The sequence below is a fragment of the Nicotiana tomentosiformis genome, chromosome 12 (assembly GCF_000390325.3).
Source record: "Nicotiana tomentosiformis chromosome 12, ASM39032v3, whole genome shotgun sequence".
In the NCBI taxonomy this organism is placed as follows: Eukaryota; Viridiplantae; Streptophyta; class Magnoliopsida; order Solanales; family Solanaceae; genus Nicotiana; species Nicotiana tomentosiformis.
In genome coordinates, this window is record NC_090823.1 from 17917434 (window position 1) to 17923433 (window position 6000).

Below are 6000 nucleotides of genomic sequence, written 5' to 3' on the forward strand. Positions count from 1 at the left end.
TCGCTCGACCATTACGCCTACGGGCTACTTTTATTTCGAGTTCAAGCAAGCACTCACTCGACCATTACACCTACGAGCTACATTATTTCGAGTTCGAGCAAGCACTCACTCGACCACTACGCCCACGGGCTACATTATTTCGAGTTCGAATCATTCACTCGACTACTAAGCCTACGTGCTACTTTTATTTTGAGTTCGAGCAAGCACTCACTCGACCATTACGCCTACGAGCTACATTATTTCGAGTTCGAATCATTCACTCAACTTCTAAGCCTACGGGCTATTTTTATTTTGAGTTTGAGCAAGCACTCACTTGACCATTATGCCTACATGCTACATTATTTCGAGTTCGAATCATTCACTCGACTACTAAGCCTACGAGCTACTTTTATTTCGAGTTCGAGCAAGCACTCACTCAACTATTACGCCCAAGGGCTATATTTCTTCGAGCTCGAATCACTGACTCAACTAATAAGTCTAAGGGCTACATCACTTCAAATTTGAGTAAGCCTATGTTCAGAAAATCTCTCACCTTGACCACTAAACATACGGGCTACCTTATTTCAAGTTTCAAGTTGCTTATATCCTTGTGAAAATATTCATAAGGCGTGGATAAAGTCTTCACAAGACAGGAAACAAAACAGGAGCAAGTCGGCAAAAAAGAGGATATTTTTATATATACAAAATTGTTTACATGATTGATTACAACGTAAAAATTAAGGACTAAGCTTCCTGATCATCCCCAGGAGCGGTCTCTTCTCTATCGGGCTCCCCCCATTCTCAGAACAGCTCTTACTCCCGTCATCATCATCATTGTCATCATCATCGTCATTGGAAACCAAGGCTTCAGCATCGGCTTCCTCGAGGGTCTCCCTCCGAGATCGGCACTTAGCAAGTTCAACGACCCAATGTTCTCGAGTATCGGCGGTCTTGGCTGCCTCTCTTGCTTGGACCTGGGCATCTTCAGTATCGGCCCGATAGACGGCCACGAGTGCATCCGCATCGGCCATTGCCTTTTCAGCGTCAGATTTGGCCTTGGCAAGTACAGAGGCCAACCGAGCCTCAAGCTCCTCTATCCTTCTTTCTTGGACCGAGCTTTTCTCCTTCATTTTTTGAAGTTGGTTTTCGGCCGATGACAATTGGGCTCGAGCAGTTTCTTTCATAGCAGCAAAGTGGTCCATTCCCTCTTTCCACTTCAAATACTCCGCTCTTATCACATCGACTTCTTCACGGAGTTTTCCGATCATCTCGATTTTCTGCTGCAGCTGTGAGACCGAAAGATTAGCCATCGTTTCGGTATCAAGCCCATAGACTTTTAAAATCATTATTACCTGCTCGGAGAAATCGATCTGATCTTGGTGAGCCCTGGCCAACTCAGCTCGGAGGTCTTTTATCTCCTCTCCCCTATTGCCCAAAAGGAGCTTTAAGGAGTTCCTCTCCTCCATAACCCGATGAAGCTCGGCCTCGTATCGACGCAGTTTGGTTCGGGACCGAGAACATGATTCTCGATGAACTGTCGTGGCCAGCAAAGGAAAAAGAACCGAAGTCAGAAAAGAAAAGAAAACTTAAATGTAACTCCATATGATTTAAGGTCTACCTAATTCAAAGCCTGATGTACTCCGTGAAAAAGATTTGATGCGTCACTTGTACCGGCAGTGTCTTCGACGCTGATGAACAGGTCACGAAAAGGATCCTCTACATCATGAGGCCTATCTAATTCGAGGGCCCCCAAATCTTGGGCTTCCCGAATTGCCCCTGCGGAAAAAAGCAGGGAAGGTGGGCGAGCCTTCGATTGCTACTGCCCCAAATGAGTCATCTGGGGCATTCTCTTCGGTTCGAAAAGATTCGGGAAGAGCCCCTTCAGACATATCCCCCATCCTTCGGCTTCGATGGGAAACATCTTCGATCTCCAGCAGCTCTGGGACTCTGCCCGAATCTCTCTCCGATATATCCTCAGTTCGAGGCGGAGCCTTATGAACTACCATCGATCCAGCTGCATGTGGAACGTCGGTGGTCTTCTTTGTTCGAGCCGCCAGAGCAGACCCATCGTTCTCTTATTCTTCTTCTTCTTCTTCTTTATCCCTCAGATGCAGAACTGATTCTACGGTCAAAGGATGGCATTCTTGTTCGGCTTACGAGCCGACCTTTTCTTCGATTTTTGATCTTCGAGGATGGGGGCTCTTTTCCTCTTATTATCTTTCACCGGCTTTGGAAGAGAGGCTGAAGCCTCTTCCTCGGCAGACGAGGGCCTCAAAACCGCATCCTTGCCCACACCTGCATACAAAAAATCTTACTGAAGTATGTGAAAAGTATCTTATTCGAATTACCAAAAGATACGAGAGAAGTGCTCACCGTGATTTTTGGCCTCCCATCGGCCCTTTGACAAGTCGCGCCATGAGCGCTCGGCATATGAGGAGGTTGAAACCAGATCACGTACCTAGTTCTTGAGATTAGGCACTGTGCTGGGCATCCAGGGAACCTCTGCATCACAAAAGGGGAATATTGGTGAGAAAAGAAATGAAAGAACAACATAATAGGAGATAACATCGGAATTACACTTACGCTTCATGTTGCACTCCTCGAGAAAAGGCATCTTTTCGGTTGGGATCAAGTCCAAAGTCCTCACTCGAATGAACCGGCCCATCCAGCCTCGATCCTTATCCTCGTCTATACTCGAGAACAAAGCCTTGGTAGCTCGACGTTGGATTTTTATTAACCCTCCTCGAAAAAGGCGAGGACGGTATAATCGGACAAGATGATCGAGGGTGAAAGGCATCCCCTCGATTTATTCACAAAATATCGGATCAGAATAATGATCCACCAAAAGGAAGGATGTATCAGGCCTAGGTTTATTAAGTATTTACGGCAAAAATCTATGATAACAGGGTCGAGGGGACCTAACGTGAACGGGTAAGTAAGCGTCTCTTAAAAACCCTCTTACGTGAGTAGTAATATCCTCTTCAGGAGACGGCACTACCAGCTCTTTGTTCTCCCAGTTACAATCTCTCTTTATCCGCTCGATGTGTTCCCGAGTTATCGAACAAATATATCTCGATACGGTCTCACATAGGCCAGGGACCGGCGAACCCTTATCAAGTTTGAAATCGGAGGTAAGAACACACACCGCCGGAACGCACTCCTCAGGACAAGGATCCACCGGTGTTTTATTGGCAGTGGATTGGGAAGAAGAAGCTTTTTCTTTTTGGGTGGCGGTTTTGGATGTCTTCACCATTTTATATTTAAAGAAGGTGACAAAGATTTGCTAATTCAGAAGAAGAATTTTGCAAAGGCGAATCATAGACGTGCGAATAAACTCATAAAATACGAAAAAGAAATTGGGAAATTTGGAAGATTAAAGATGTAAAAGTGATAAATGATAAAAGAAAGGATTATTTATAAGTTTAAGCAAATGACGGTTCAGTATCAGCGGTGGCCGATCACCGTCTAATATGCATTAAATACCTTGAAAGACTAAATCGACAAGACAGCTATCAAGGGCGTCATGGTCGAGCCCAATGTAAACGTCAGCTTATAATCCGATCGAGCCATTGAAAAATCATATCGTTCCTCACCACATTCTTCTTGAGAAACGAGGGGACTATCTATATACGGTTGAAATAGATTTTGGCCTTCGTACGATTGATCAAGTTTGAGATATAATCGATCGAAGTAAGACTTCGAGATGGGTTCCGAAGATGGTACAAACAAGCTTCGGGTCCGAGGGGCCGGGCCGATCAATGTCGAGCTCGATATTATGATCAAGCTCGGACCCAAATCGAGCTATGATGCAAAGTAAAGTTGTCAAGTTTATGATCGAGAGACCGACCAATATCGACCCTGAATCAATTCAAGGGTCCGAGTCAGAATCGAGCTCAAGCCAAGATCGAGAGCTCGCTTCAAGACCAAAAACTTGAGTCAATATCGAGCTTATAGACAAGAGTCGTTGCAATCCCACTAGAGGAGAGAATATTGGAAGGAATTGTGAAAAAGCTGATTTATCATGGGTCTCCCCGCTACGTATTTTTTATATCTAAAGTAAGATCCCTCTACTATAAAGGGGATAGTTATCATTTCGGTGAGGGCAAGTTTTTATGCTTACATTGTAATCAAAACACCATATTCTTCCATAGTGAAGAGTTGTTCTTCCAAACTTCTTAAATTGATTTCACTTGTTTAGTCCTATAATTTATCTTCTTTACAACCTTATTTATTTTGCATTCTTTGCAATCCATACTTGATATTTCTATTTATCCTTACAATTTGTATTATGTTGCGCCACATATCCTTAAAACTACGTACAAATTCAACTCTATCCGTTTTTCGGGTAAACAATAAGTTATTAATCTAATAAGAGAGATTGGAGTAACGGTCTATTTTGTAATTTTGGATAATGTAGTATTGATCAATCCAGAGACAATAATCTCCTATGCCCACTGAAAATTTGATTAGAAGGAAATAACATTATAAAGATTGTGTGTTATTTTCTTACAATCTCATGAGAAATAATCATATAAGAAAATAATATTTTAATGAACTACAACCACTTCTCCCTCAATTTCACATGGCCTATAGCTTTCACCCCTTTTGCATTTTTCTTCAACTTGTTCTATGCTATGATCCTTATATATGTCCCAACCATAAGTTGTATAGTCTTCCATGCATTGCAAATAGCAAAGGAGCTTCGTTTCTTCAAGAGTTCTACAGTTTACCAATGTCTCGGAAAATAAAACTAAGACAAATATGCAAATTTGCAACACCGTTATAATTTGGTTACGACACATTTTTTTCTTGATATATATTTCCTGCAAGATAATACTTTTGTTAATATCGACAAAAATTCTTGGTGACCATCTTTTTCAAAATATAAATTAATAAGCAACACATCCTTTCAAAAATAAATCAATTTTTGGTAATTAACTTGTGAATTCAAAATCCACTTGCCCAAATTTCCCCAACTCAAACAATAGGTAATCGTAATAATAATGTGACGAAATGTAAGTATGGCTTCTAAATTTAAAACCCAGCTTATTGAGAACAATAATTTTCGATGATTAACATTATTGATACATATTATACCTCATACTTATTTATACTCAGAAAATCTATAATAGAATATTACAGATGTTTGTAATTTTCGGGGATTTATGTCATAAAACTGAATAAATACATTTATGGCCATATAGATGAAATAAAAAAAGGAACTGATTAGTAAGAGTTCTTTGCATTTTGCATCGATAAACCCGAGGAAGAAATTTGTTTCCTTTCCCTTCCAATTCCTCCTTTTTCCTTTTTTTTTTTAAAATTGAATTTCATTTTATCCCTCATCATATGGATTATGTTAAGATCATACAAAAAACCTGAATAGATTTGATGTATGAAATGCAAGAACTCAATAAATAAATATAGCAACAACGAACACTTTCAAGAAATTGATGGAATTAAGTTTGCTTACGTAATTTTGACAGTCTTAAGCTATGTCTGCCCAACAGTTTTGTTCTGATTGATAAAGCTTAATAAATTTTATGTAAGATAAAATGGTTAATAAAAAGATTTGACTTTGTAACGGATGATCTAAATGCATTTACTAACTTGGGAGTTTCAAAAAAATTTGTATGTGTTCGTTGCATTCTTGCAATAATCATAGTTCATTGCAATTAGGGGTGTACAAAAAAATCCATAAATATGGGACCCATTTAAAATAAATAAAAGAAAAAGAAAAAAGGATGGCTGAAACAAGTTGTGCAACGACAAGTCTGATTTTGCAAAGCCAAATCTGATTTCGAAAAAGGCAAATCTGATTTTTGTAAAACCAAATTTGATTGGTTACAAGGGACGGCAACTTTGGCTATAAATAGAAGCCTTCGTTCTTCATTTCAGGTACATCAATGACGAGAGAAACAGAAAGCTACAGATTGTTGTTTGTGAGATAAATAATGAGTGTTAGTAATATCATAGTGAGCTGTTTAAAATAAGGAGTATTATTTCTTTGGAAGTTGTAGT

General features: G+C 40.0%; 1 long non-coding RNA gene across 1 annotated transcript; it reads right to left on the minus strand.

The window, feature by feature from the left end:
• Positions 1 to 4371: 4371 nt before the first annotated feature.
• LOC104098669 (uncharacterized) lies at positions 4372 to 5501 on the minus strand. The gene is made up of 2 exons (XR_686805.2): positions 5453 to 5501; positions 4372 to 4802 (listed from the first exon to the last, which is right to left on the minus strand). It is a non-coding gene; the product is annotated as an uncharacterized lncRNA (long non-coding RNA).
• Between the last annotated feature and the right edge of the window lie 499 nt (positions 5502 to 6000).